The following is a 15,202-nucleotide window of genomic DNA, read 5'->3' as shown; positions in this document are numbered from 1 at the left end:
TAATTCCTAATGATATAGTAGATGAGGTAAAGAGAAGGAAAAAAATAAGACTTCTATCTTTAAAGCCGATTAGGGAAAAGTTGATTAGAATTACTTACCAACCATCGTGAAAAAGATGGGTTTCAGTCTTAGATAATGGTAGTCTACCAAAAGAGTTTAGAATCGAGATGGGGTTATGACAAAGTTGTCCGAAGTCCCCTTCATATTTTTCATTTTTACTGAAGGATTAGAAGTTTTTTTGAATGATAAGTGTTAGTATGTTAATTGTTATGTTTGTATTTACTCTCTTGTCATGATTCGAACCATAAACTTTTGACCTTGTAACTCGTTTAATCTCGTAGTTCAACAAAATGTGCTATCATCATAGAAAATTCCACATAACCCTGTGGATGGTCGTTTCGTTATGTTATGATCCATTCTTTCTATGTTAACAATGTTTCTTCAAAGTTGTGACGAGTATCATTTTAAGAAAAATTGTTGGGGAGGGGGAGCAAAGAGGCAAGGAGATAAAACCAGGTGAAAAAATGTGTTTGCAATAAACGTCAAAAAAAAAAAATGTGTTTGCAATTTGAATGCTTTTAGAAATCAAAACCCTTATATAAATGGAGCTATTTCAAGGCAACTGTTTCGCTGATGTGGCAATTTCTAGGTAATTTAGAGTTAATTTTCTCGTTTTAAGTTTTTAATAGGGACTGGCCCGCTTAATTATCCATCATTATCTATGAGAGTAGGGTAAGTACAGCTATTAGCGTTTTTAATGCCAGATTTGGCTTATATTGACTATGTGAATTGTATCTTCGTATTCCGTGTGGCTTAGCTACAATTGATTGGGCTGATATCTGAAAAAGTAATGATGTCTACAGGCAACACAAAAAAAATATTATAAACTATATCCTAGAGACGCTCCACCAATAAACAAATAAATAAAATATATACGCAGCTTAATATCTATATCTATAGCATTCCATTCATCTTCCATTTCTTTCCACTTTGTTTTCATTGTTTTGCCAGATCTCTTTCCCTGCATATTCAACATGTTTCTTTGGAGTTCTCTTATGTTTTCTTTCCCTGCAGAATATTGTGATGAAGGAGGGGGTTATTAGAAAAGCTATTACAAGAGAGAGTGATTAAAGACAAACAACAGATATGAAGGAATGCAAGAAATTGATTACTGCTGCCAACCACACTAATTTAACCTCTTCATTCTTTTATTTTCACATATGCAAAGGTATTCATCAAATTTATGTTGTACATCATTTTATGGTTTTCATTTAATCATACATGGAGCTGGATTATTATTTTTTCACTAAATCATACAAAAAGAGTATTAAGATTTAAGACACAAACATAAACAACCAAAATTAAATTTTGCCAAGATTAGGCTTCCCACAGTGTTGTTGAATATACGCTAATCACTCCAAACTAATTACTCCAAACTGCAACACTATGAACAAAGATAACTATAGCTAAAAACAAATGCTATTTACTTTTTAACCTATCATTTGATGGTATTCATTAAATTTATATCGCCCTCTTCATTTTTGCAAATGGCAGCCCTCGTTATGAAAGCAAATGATTTATTTTCTCTAAATTGTATGGAAAGAAGACTTTATTAGGAAAATGTAAAACCTACATGCATTCTTTAAGGTGGCATTTAGCCATTTAGCATGGGTCAGTGGAGTTTTTTTTCCCATTATTAGGAAAATGTAAAACCTAAATCCCACCATCAAGGTGGCATTTAGCATGGGTCAGTGGAGTTTTTTCCCACCATGGGAAAGTTGATAATGTCCATTAGATTAAATGAGAAACACATTCTTATCCTACTCTCTCAGCACTATATTATTTTGTACACTATCTTTCATCCATTCTCTTTCATGTCGTCGCCACACACCCACACCACCACCACTAAATCACAAATTCCACAACCACTTTGACCACCACCGCACACCACCATGGTCGTTGCCGGAAAACTCAAAGTTCCAAGTTTTACTTAGGTGTTTTCAATTTGGATTTTGGATTGTGACATGAAATTGGTCTCTCCATCCATTTCTTAGGATTATAACACTTTCCAAAATGAAAACAATTTTTCAATAATTAGATATGAAAAAACTAAAATCCACCATTAATGCTGAAAAAGGTTGTTTCAGTAACAATAACCATGACATCACGGCTATTATGTCCTTTCAAGAAATTTTTCATTCATTCTCAAATATATAAAAATAAACACCACCTTCATCATCACCAAATTTATATTTTTATTTCTCAAAATAAAATGAAAAAAGAATACCACAAAGACAACATTAGACTTATACATTCAAGAAATTTCAGATCCAGAATTTTTTTATGTTCTTCTTGGTGAGGTTGAGTTATGGGTTTTTGTATGGGTTGATTATCTTGTCTTTATGTATTTAGTCTGTTTGAACTAATTGAATACAGACAAACGATTATGGCAGCTGAAGCTCCTAAACAATGGATTCCTATTAGAGTTTTTTGGAGGTGTGATAAGGTGGGTGTGGTGAAAGGAGGAAGATAGGTCGAAGAAAAAGTGGGAGAAGATATAGTGTAGGAGGACTATTTTATCATCTATGCTACTCCTTAATCTAATGATTCAAAAAAAACTTTCCCACGGTGGGAACAAACTCCACTTACCCATGCTAAACCCCACCTTCTTTAAACATATTCATTCAAAAAAAGTTATCACTTTTGATGTAAGGACCTTGACTATCAAAGATGAAATTTGAAACAAAACACTAATCCAATGTATCAACAAAAATGGTATTATGGCTTCTAATAATGAGACAACATACATGTTCAAAATAGTAAAGGGGGATTTGTGATTTATACATAAATTGGTACAAAGATCAAATAAAGCCATAAAATAAATCTAACTCATGGTAAATTATAAGATCTTTAGCCTTTAAATAAAAGGGTTGCAGAAAAATTAGAACTTTAGGTTTTTCAGTAAATATGATACTTTAAATTGACAGAGTTTTAGCCTTAATGGGTTATGTATAAAGTCAGTAACAAACCAAGATTTGACATCATTGATTTTTCTTACTAATAATAATAGTCACCTTGTTTCCTTTCTACTATATATTGCAGCGTTGCATAACTCAATCATACTCATAGATTGATTAAGGCATTTAATGTTTTAGATTGAAAGACATGATTTAGTGTAGTTTATTCTCATACATGACTGTACTTTGCTAAAAAAAATCTGCATAAAGCATCCTAATTTTGCATAAAGCAATTAACAAGTTTTAAATTTAATTTGATTTTTTTCAAGTAAGCATTCCTTTTAAGAGGCTAAACAACAATAAATAAGTTTATGAGTATGATTGGGGGAAGCACTGCAATATAATAGAACTTATAGAAGAAAAAAAAATAGAAGAAAATAAATTTCAGGGCTTTAGTATGAAGGGGTCACGTAGGAACTTAGAAAGAAAATTATAGAACTTTTGCTCTAAAAGGTTTGATCTTTTTACAGTTCTTATATGAGCACGTTTATTTGGGTTTGGCTTAATAAATGATAATCTTAACAGACTACTTGGTTGTTTATTCACTGTTCGTTTCAATTTATAGTGAGTTGGTCATAAAAATATATGAATCAATTTGTTTTTAGGCTAGCCAAAAGATTAAAAACAATCTAAAATAAAAATAATAGTAGCTGCTATAAGGCAACGTTTCCTTATCTTTGTGAATTTCCTCCAAGTCTGTTAGTTCTTCAGCTTTCCCACATACACTATACTACCTTCGGTCGTATGCATCTTCAAATAGTTGTTTTCTCCAAACCCACCAAATGGTTTTGATGATGAATTTTTCTCTTCTTGCAGATCGATAATTCAAAGAGTTCTTTGGGATTAGAAGTCCTTCAGATCAATACTAGAAAGAGTTCTTTGTGAATTCTGAAAGGAACAATTGAGCCACTGACATCCCTGCATCATAAGCCAACAAACAGAGTAAGAGTGCATTCGTAATTGCCCGTTAGGGAAGTAAAATATACAAGAAATAAAACCAAATGAAAACGAGGTATACATACTCTTTTGAGAGAAACAAAAATAAACATAATAATAAATAACAAAATTAAAATGAATTATTTTTTTCATTAATGTTTTAACAAAAATAAGTTAAAAATCTGTTTTTTCTATCCACCTTAATAAATCATTTAAATGATAGAAAAAACTATTAAACTCAGTTTACACATGAAATTAATTTTTTTTTTTTTTTCTATCATGTAAATCATTCCTTTTATTGATTTTATTTAGATTTGAGATTAAACAAAAAAAAATAGATCTTTGAAAACAACAAAGAAATTATTTGCCAAAAATTAGTTACCAGCAAAACATAATTATTTTTGTTGACTTATAACCAATTTCGTTTCCTCACAAGAACCGCATATACAAATCCAAACCTTTTTTTTTGTTTTTTGTCCTTTCATAAATGTGATTTTGTTGTTGCATGTATCAAATAAGTAGTGATGAAACAGCCATGACTGAGATCAAAGTTGGTCAAAAATGGGAATTATAGAATTTTGTTAGCTGTATTATGTTTTATGAAACAGCCATTGAAGATTCCATACCAGAAAGAAGTACATTGATTGACCAGCATACAACAAAATTTTAGTAATATTAAAAGAGAATTCTTTTCAAAAAAGAAAAAACAAACAATGAGTTGTAATTTTTGTTAATAAAAAAAAACAGTGATCGTATAGAAAGAAAAAAAAAACATTTTGAGATTTACAAAGAAAAATATTATTATTCACCGGTAGAAAAAACCTTCTTTTTGTGGTAAAGAAAGCGTTCTATTTTTGCAAACCAAAAACAAAACAAAGAACTTCAGACGGAGTCTTCAGGGAAATTGCAATAAAAAAGCTTCCTTATCAAAATCCAGTAAAAGGATTACCAAAATAATACCAGTAGTATTAGATCTAAAAAATCCTAAAACAGATTCATTAATCTAAAAAAAAAAAAAAAATCTTACAAGAGAATCGCATCAAATTTCATCTTTTGAACGTTATCGTTGTTGCATGTTTGTTGAAGAAACTGAAGCTATTGATGTCCCAAAACAAAGTTGCTCGGCCGTAATTTTTGGTGGGTTTTGTTGTGGATGCTTAGAGTAAGCAAAATATCACTTTGATTTTAGCAGAGGAGGCTCACGGTGGCTGAAAAATTGAAAAATCAGAGAGAAGTTGGACTCAAAATTCATACTTTCCTTGATCTAAAAATAAATAAGTGGGTTTTGTAGAGGAAAATGAGCCGATAAGAATAGTGGCTTTATTTATATGTACAGTGGTCGGAGTTAGTTGCAGGTGAAGAGAGAAGGAGGTTTTGGTGGTTTGTGGGGGAGACAAGAAGAAACGGCGGAGAGAAGAATTTCTTCTGTTTTTGGTTAATGGGAAATGAATATTAGGGTTTGTTATGGAAAGTTATCTATTGGGCTTTTTTTAGAAATGTGTTGGACTATTTTTTACACAGTTTGAGCCTAACCATGACAATTATCCTATTTTTATTTTATTTTTTAAAATTGTTTTTTAGACTAAAGTATTTGCTATCACACATGGAAATGACATTCAATACTTCCAATTATAGTTAACTAAAGTTTGTTGTTTAACTTTCTTTTTTGAAACCAACAATAATTAACTACTGTTAAAGGTATTTTGGTCATTTATATATGTGTAATATCAAATTATTTAGTGTAAACAACATCAAAAAAAATCTTCAAAAATTATCCTCCTATTTTTTTCAACTATAGTTTTGTTTTTGAAGATTGATATTTATTCTTTATTATCTTTAATCATATTTTTTAAGGGTCCTTTAATCATATTCTTCAATGTGAAAGTCCTCTTTTAAAATGATTATTATTATTATTATTATACAGGTAACAAGTTGGTAAACATATTTTATAATTGTATAGGTCAATAAAAAAAATCTTCAAAAATTATCCTCCTATTTTTTTCAGCTATAGTTTTGTTTTTGAAGATTGATATTTATTCTTTATTATCTTTAATCATATTTTTTAAGGGTCCTTTAATCATATTCTTCAACGTGAAAGTCCTCTTTTAAAAAGATTATTATACACGTAACAAGTTGGTAAACATATTTTAAAATTGAATAGGTCAACAATTATTACACACTTGAAAACTTGTTGTTGCTAAAAATCTATGCAATACAAAAAAGTTTGCATAACATAAGAAAGAATTTAAAAATTATTATTATACACGGGACGAGTCATCACTAATACAACTTTTAAAATAATTAATATGCACATTATAAGTTGTCATTGCTAAAAAAAATACATCTAATACAAATTTTAAAATAATTATTATACACGGGACGAATCGTCACTATACACGAGTGATGTTCTTATTACTAAAAAAACTTAAAGTAATTATAATACACGAGTCATGTTGTCATTGATAAAAATATAAATTTTAAAATAATTATTATCCACGGGACGAGTTGTCACTGTACAAAAGACATGTTCTCATTGATGATAAAAACTTAAAGTAATTATAATACAAGGGTCATGTTGTCATTGATATAAATTTTAAAATAATTATACACTCGACATATTGTCAAAGATAAAATTTTAAAATGATTACTACACACACAACAAGTTGTCATTGATAAAAAATTTAAAATGATTATCATACACTTTAAAAATTAGTGTTACTAAAAATTTAAAATTAGAAAAATTATTGCCGCTAAAAACTTAAAAATTATAATTATATACGGGACGGATTGTCACTAATACAACTTTTAAAATAATTATTATGCACTTGACAGGTTACTATAAATGTGACATGTTGTCATTGATATAAATTTTAAAATAATTATTATACTTGGGACAAGTTATCGCTAATACACACGACAAGTTGGCAAACATATTCTAAAATTGTATAAGTCGATAATTATTATACACTTGAAAAATCGTCGTTGCTAAAATTCTATACAATATAAAAAAATATGCAAAATATACGAAAGAGATAAGTTGTTACTGCTAAAAAGTTAAAAATAATAATTATACACGGAATATGTTTTTGGGGATAATGTTTTAAAATGATTATTACACTCATGTCAACTTGTCACAAATAAATTTTTAAAATGATTATCTTACACTTGAAAAATTGAAGCTGTCAAAAATATAAAAATTATCATTATACACAAGACAAATCGTCACTAATAAATATTTTAAAATAATTATTATACACGGGACGATTCGTCACTATACACGAGAGATGTTCTCATTGATAAAAAAAACTTAAATTAATTATAATACACGGGCCATGTTGTCATTGATATACATTTTAAAATAATTATATACGGGATATTTTCTCACCGATAAAGTTTTAAAATGGTTACTATGTACTTAAAAAAATATTGTTGCTAAAAACTTAAAAATTAGAAAAATTAATGCTTCTAAAAACTTAAAAATTATTATTATATACGGAACCAGTCATCATTAATACAACTTTTAAAATAATTATTACGCACTTGACATGTTACAATAAACGTGACATGTTATCATTGATAAATAACTTTAATTATAATACACTGTCCATGTTGTCATTGATATAAATTTAAAAATAATTGTTATACCCTGGACAAGTCATCACTTATACATATTATAAAAGTATTATTATACATGGGACACGTTATCAATCATAAAAAGTTAAAAATAAGAATTATACATGGGACATATTTCTTTGAAGGATACACGAGACATATTGTCATTGATAATTTTTAAAAAGAGTATTATACACACGTCAAGTTGGCAAACATATTCTAAAATTTTATAAGTCGATAATTATACACTTGAAAAATTGTTGTTGCTAAAATTCTATACAATTTTAAAAAGGCTACACAATATAAGAAATGAATAAGTTTCTACTGCTGAAAAGTTAAAAATAATAATTATACATGAAACTTGTTGTCAATGATTATTATTCTCATGACAGGTTGTCACAAATAAATTTTTAAAATGATTATTTTACACTTAAAAAATTGTTGCTGTCAAAAATATAAAAATTATCATTATACCGAGGACAAGTCGTCACTAATTTAAATTTTAAAATAATTATTATGCTCATGAGAAGTTGTCAACGATAAAAAAATTGCATGTGTCATGTTATCACTATTACAAATTTTAAAATAATTATTATACACGTGACGAGTCGTCACTATACACGAGAGATGTTCTCATTCATAAAAAAACTTAAAGTAATTATAATACACGGGCCATGGTGTCATTGATATATATTTTAAAAGGAAAATGTTAACGAGTGCCCCCGGGGCACTGGTTAAGGAAGCTAAAAGAAGAAAGTGAAAGTCAAAAAAGACACTTTTTAATCTTTTAATGCATTGATTACACAGCTTTCAATACAAATATTACTAGATTTTGCAAACCCTGTAGAGTAACCAAACTGATGAAAATGATCCACAATATGAGATGGATCCGCTGAATTAACACCAAGCCAGTTCCTAACAAGCTGCCAAATTTTACTAAAAAATCACAAGACAAAAATAAATGATCTGCTGATTCATGAAGACCGCAATCAGTAACACAAAGTTGAGCCTCCGATGGAATTATGCCTTGACAGACCAAGTTCGATTTAGAAGGCCATCTGTTCCAAAACAAGTGTCAAGCGAACACAGAAACCTTCAAAGGAACATCCTTCCTCCAAAGAACAGCCGCAGGTACATGGACATGTTGTGGCATCACAGGTGTGAGCAACCGATAGGCCTCACTAACTGAGTACCCATTGACTGCATTAGGAATCCACCTCTACCTATCGTCGGTATCAACCTGTAACATAACAGTTAACAATAAATTCTTACACTCCACTGCCATCTCCTCCTCCCACGCCCACAACCTCCTACGCCACTTCCAAGCCTCCCCTCCCTCCTTCCACCCCCAATTGAACATTGGCGCCACAATAGAAAATTTATTTTCAGATAATTCATACAAGCATCAAAATTTATCACACAGAGGGACATCACTAACCCACCTATCCAACCAAAACAATCTACTTACACCATTACCGACCTTAAGGCGTAAGTTGTCAGAAAACCAAATACCGATCACCGAACCACCCCCGTCACGAATGCTAACAATCTTTTGTATAATTTAATCAAATGTAATCTTAGTCGTGCATCGCACGGGTTCCGATATCCTAGTTATTGTAACAAATCGTGAAACATTCAAAGACCAAAATTGATTATATTGCAATATAGTCGGAAGAAACATATAATAACACTTGTCCCTCCTTAAAAAAAAAAAACACTTGTCCCTAGATTTATGTTAGACACCTAGTCATTAAAGTTTACATATTTATAACGACGAAAAACCATATTTAACTTAAACAAATTATGAAAAGAATGTTTAATTTGATTGGATAGTGAGAATAGAGTCTAGCATAAATGATTAAACTTTTAGAATAATTTTAACTAATATATATATTCAAATTTAAACAAATCAAAGTGAAAGGATCCAACAGAAACTTAAAAGAGAAAGTTTATCTTAGAGATAAACTATTCAACACCTTAAAATTTTTAAAATAAACTTTTTTTTACATCAGATTCATAATTTATTTTTATTTTTGACTTCTTAACTAATGCCCTTAACCCTAAAGGCACTAGTTAGCGTAACCCAAAAGAAAAAAAAATGACAAAATTGCGAACATATGAGAGTGAGACTAATCATTAGCCCAATCATCTCCATTAAATCAGAAAAAACAAATTCCTCTTTACTTTTGGTATTGCAGAGTGAATTAAGTTAGCATTTAATTAAAGTAAATGAACACGCTTATTGTGCAAAATTTGTTAAAGTAAAAATTTGATTTTTATTTCCTTTATACGTCCATATTAAACAATTTTAGCTGGCAGTTTCTTTTACATCAATGCACATTTATATCTTTGTTACTCGCTCTCAATTCACCACCAAAAAAAATCACAAACACCATCAAAAAGATGCTGTCCATTTTTCTCAACAGTTGTGCTCTCAAAATTTGATTTGCATTTCCCTTTTCTTCTATTGTAGTAGCATAATATTGGTTTTCACTGCATCTGTTTCCATGCAATTATCAATGGCACTCACTAAAAAAAAGGTTAGCAATTATATACCTCATGATATTTCTTTTGACATTCTATCCAAATTGCCCATGAAATCTCTCAAGAGATTTACATGTGTATGTAAATTTTGGGCTAATTTATTGGAAAAACCTCAATTTATGAGTATGTTTAGGAACAATTTATTACTACCTAAATATGATGATTATCGTAATTCACGTCTCCTCCTAAAGAAGACTCCTGCTTTTTCTGAGGATTATGATGATGATAATTATATATTTTTGTTTTCTGGTGAGACGTTTGAGAATAGTGTCACGTTAGATTGGCCACCTCCATTTGAAGAGAACCGCGAAGATCTTTTTATCGCTGGTTCTGTTGTTAATGGCATACTTTGTCTCTATCAAGGCAATGGAAGAGGCAACACCACTTGGATTAATGTGCAAAAAACGGTATTGTGGAATCCATATACAACGGAATTCAAAGTCATTCCTAGTGGCTCTTTTGAACGTACAATTCTCAAAGCCTTTCCTCCTGGCTCAGTTTTTGAAGATCTCCCTCTTATACCTACTTTTGTTAACATTCATGGTTTTGGTTATGACCCTGTGACAGATGACTACAAGTTGCTTCGATATATTTGTATATGTCACGATGTTCTGGAGTATGGTCCAAATGATGGGACTTTATGGCAGGTTTATAGCCTAAAAAGTAATTATTGGAGGGATCTTCAAGTTGAAATGCCAAATCATTCACGGTTTAACGGGTGGCAAGACACTGGTTATTCGGTGAACTTTCATGGAATGTGCCATTGGTGGGGCTATGAAGATTATTATGGAGAAGAGGTGTTGGTATCATTTAACTTGAGTGACGAGGACTTCGTTAAAACACCTTTCCCCTTAAGCCATAATTACACTAAATTTGCTAAACACTTGGTGGTGATGAAAGAATCCATTGCTACGATCGAGTATAGAGATCCTCTTTGTTTCTTCATATCAAAATAGAGATCCTCTTTGTTTCTTCATATCAATTTTAGGTGAATTTGGTGTGGGAGAATCATGGACAAGGCTTTTTAGCATTGGACCCCTACCAGAAGTGGTGGAACCAATTGGAGTTGGGAAGAATGGTGAAATATTTTACTTAAATATAAACGAAGAAGTGGCAAGGTTTAATTTGAATACCGACATGATTGAGAAGGTTGCTGTTAAAGGAAGGCATGAGTGTTGTCAAATGGTTATCTATAATGAAAGCCTTCTTCCAATTGGAGGAATACATAGTTAATTGTTTACCTATGCGTAAAGCTTTATCTGGTTGAAGATTATTTATGGTTATTAGGAACTATTATAGATGAGTGATGAGTGTTGTGATTTACTTATTTTTATAATAAATGGATTGTAAACTTCTCATATCATATTTTGGTAAATGTCCATCGTTCATCGAGTAATTGACTCATGTTTGAGAAACTTTAGATGATTTTAAAAGTGAAAATCACTGGTTGAATTTAATTATATTTAGTATAACTTAATTATACAAGATGAAGAAGACAATTTGTTGATCATCTGTCAAACATATATCAACACCCTGCAACGTATAACAACCTGAAGGAAAAACGAATACTTTCATAATGCATCTTCAGAGAACTTTAAATTGAGGTCTTTTTACTTGCCATACTGTCTCTTTTACATTGCAAACAGAAAGCTCCCCAGCCACCGGACTAATAAGTCTCGATCAAGTACTTTGAAGGCAAGTAAGTGGGCTTAACCACCAATATGAAAAAACAAAATTATTATTTCTACCATCCTCACAAAAAAATCATGACCATGACTTCCGCTTGATACGATCTACCACCTCCAAACTATTAGCAATTTTTCCATTAAAAAGGATGTCGTTGCACTCCATCAAATACACCGCATACCAAATTAAATGAGACACTTTCAAGCGAATTAAAATATTGTCTTCGTCTTTCACTAGAACCTTGGAATCATCGTCAAATGAGACATTGTCACTTAATGATTCATCAAACTCCATGATGATGCTCCTTTTTCCACACATATGATTGCTTGCACAAGTGTCAAGGTACCAAGAATTTTCTTGGATTCCTTCGTCACTTCCACGTGCTAGAAGCATTGTTTCAATAAGTGGTGTAGTCAGCGGCGAAGCTAGCAAAATTTTTATGAGGTGGCCACATAAAAAAAATTACAATGACTATTACGTACATAAAATATATTTTATGAAATGCACTTTTTTAACAAGCCAAAATGGAAATATAGAAATTTTTGGTAGTGTAAAATGGAAATATAGATTACCACAAGTGATTCATCTCGCACAGGACGTGCAAAAAAATTACCCAAAATAAATTACAATATCAAGTCATCGGTGCCTCAACAACGATCACCACAATAAAAGACGAAATAACAAGAAAATTACAACCTAACACCCATACAAGACAAATGGTGCAGCCACCAATCATGGTAACCGAAAACAAAGGGTTATAATTTACTAATAACTTTTTTTAGCTATAAAGAAAAAAATTCAAAGTGTTAATAATGGGTTTGTTATAATAAAGGGTTAATCAATTGTCGTTAAGTCTGTCTGACTTAATAGTAATAGATTTTTTTTTTGTCGTCATATTTTCATTCTCAATCAAAGAATATGTATATTTTTTAATGTTCACCATTCGGTTCTTAGAAGACGGGATCAAGTGATCCAAAGTTCGATTGAAAAGTAAGTAAAGTCAGAAAGAAAAATAAATTATTCCATCTAAAATCAAACTTGGAGCAGCCAAATATATATATTATTAAGGGTAGCTTAATATAAAAATATACATACTCATTCAATAATTTTTTTTCTTCTTTGAAGTAGCCATAGCTACCCCTCTAATATGAAAGAAATCACCCCTGGATGTAGTACAAAGAAAGTTCTAGTGTGGTTTAGAACTAGATTCATGTATAAAAAAATAACATTTATTTTATTAGGTTCACATTTCATGTTTTACAATTTTATGTATTTTTAAATTGATTAAAACTAAAATTATTAAAAAAAAGTTGTCACAAAATAGATTTCAGTATATCATAACTCTAAAAACTTTCTTTGTTTGGTTCTTGTTTTTTTAGAGGTTCTTTGTATGCTTATCGTTCACATTTTATATTATATTTGCATTAATCCTTATATGTTATGGTTTCTGCGACCCTTAAGCCCAAGCCCTGTAGATCACTTACTCTTAAAGCTTATTAGGTCTAGCTTATCACTAAACCTAATTTTTCCCTCTAATTATCCAGCATTAATTACTAGCTAATTAACCCTAAAAAGTTTCCCTCCCTTTTGTTCTTTTTTCGAAATTCGTTGGCAAATTTGGTGGTCATTTTTGTTTACCGTGATGTTTGTAACCCTTTAGTTTTCCATGCATTTGTTTTTCAAAGTTTCCCTTGCTTCAACAACGAGCAACATTAATTAAGGGTCAATGGTCTTCCATTTAGAAAACCAAAACAACCATCCACTCTTATTACTCCTCTATTTCCCAAGCATATTAACTCATTCATCCAACCTATTCAATCTATATAAATACACATGCAGGATTCGGTCCTTTGGTACTTTACTCTCCTTTTTTAAAACTTTCTTCAAACTCTTCAAACTGTATAATGGCTGGCCGTAAAGTGGAAACCTTGATGTCCCATGCTTGCTTGACTGATATGGTGGCAAGAGTTTTTCGGGTTTTTAACATTCCTTCTTTCTTTATACCATTCAGAGGACGTTTTTTCACGTATTTCTTCAAAACCAAAATCGCCACTATTGGATGTTTCATGAAGATGGAGTCCTTTTTTATTTTTATGAGGTATTGAAAATGAAGTCTTATTATGGGTTTATTTAAAAAATAATAATTTGAAGGATTATGGGTTTATTTAATTGTTAATATAATGTTTTTATTTTTTGTATTTTTTAGTTGGGTATAGGATTAGATCCCATCTTCTCTTCATTCCTCTCTATTTTTTAAGAATATTATTGTATGGGTGTGTCAATGATTCTTAATTTTTCTTAAGGTAGAAAAATTTCAGAGTGAAGGTGTACTATTCTCCATGGGATATATTGTTATTTTATATTATTTTATTTGTGTAGTCTTGCCAAACATCATATAACTTAAAAGTTTGTAATATATATTGTTACATTTTTTTGAAGGAAATATATATTGTACATGGCAGGTGTATTCATTCTGTCACGAATCAAACAGACTCTATTTCTTACCTATAGGACAAAAAGTATACTATTTGTTTCTTATAAAATGACCTAATGGAATAAATAAAAATAAAGAAAACAAATTAATCTTGAGCCAAAGAAAAATGTATACCAACATCATTGTGAGAACTTGAATTTTGCTTGCAGATGCAGATGGTATCCATATCAGACAACACTATTTTCTTAGATGTGTTAGAGCTGAGTAATTGGATTGAGTTTGAGATGCCGAAATACAGACATTTTTGACCAAAACTTGCATTAAAGATTGACGAAAAATGATTTAAAAATGACTAGAGATTTTCATTTAAAAAATGACCAATAACTTGACGTAAATTAAAGAACGACTATATTCATTTTTCTTTACTTAACACAAGAGTCGCCAAGCAAAGGCCAATTAAGCACAAATGTAATACAATGCTGATCTGACCACAACATCATGGTGCATAAGAGTCTGTTAGCATACATCCAAAACTATGACACTATTTTAATTAATTAATATTTCCCAAAGACGTGAATTATTGGAGGGTGAAAAACAATACCCCCTCTGTCCTTATTTATAACACCATGGAGCTATACTTTCAAAATAGAGTTATATTAACAACAAAAACTCTATTGTTGAGAAAATCAACGAATACATGTTAGACAATGATTTCAGGCGAAGCAAAGGTTTATTTAAGTTATGATTCACCTGTTACACGGAGATTTCCCGGTGATGCAACTGATGATGTTCACACCCCTGAATTCTTAAACACAATTATTGCTTCAGGACTTCATAACCACAAATTAAGATTATAAGTAAACATAACCAAGAAGATATGTGCTCGAGGAGAATGTAATATCCAGAACTAACGTTGGTGACTATTTTAGTCGGTAGGACCCGTGCGGCGCACGGGTCTTCAATCTAGTTTTTA

At 30.7% G+C, this 15,202-nt stretch overlaps 1 long non-coding RNA gene and 1 pseudogene across 1 annotated transcript; one reads left to right on the top strand and one right to left on the bottom strand.

The window, feature by feature from the left end:
* Positions 1-751: 751 nt before the first annotated feature.
* On the bottom strand, positions 752-5,372 carry LOC146910508 (uncharacterized). The gene is made up of 2 exons (XR_015019618.1): positions 4,981-5,372; positions 752-3,935 (listed from the first exon to the last, which is right to left on the bottom strand). It is a non-coding gene; the product is annotated as an uncharacterized LOC146910508 (long non-coding RNA).
* Positions 5,373-9,957: 4,585 nt separating this feature from the next.
* Positions 9,958-11,505, top strand: LOC146910507 (F-box/kelch-repeat protein At3g06240-like; annotated as a pseudogene).
* The last annotated feature ends 3,697 nt before the right edge of the window (positions 11,506-15,202 follow it).

The sequence above is a fragment of the Medicago sativa genome, chromosome 7 (assembly GCF_051527215.1).
Source record: "Medicago sativa cultivar Bolivia chromosome 7, Bolivia_mono, whole genome shotgun sequence".
Lineage (NCBI taxonomy): Eukaryota > Viridiplantae > Streptophyta > Magnoliopsida > Fabales > Fabaceae > Medicago > Medicago sativa.
This window is presented reverse-complemented; position numbering and strand designations above follow the sequence as displayed.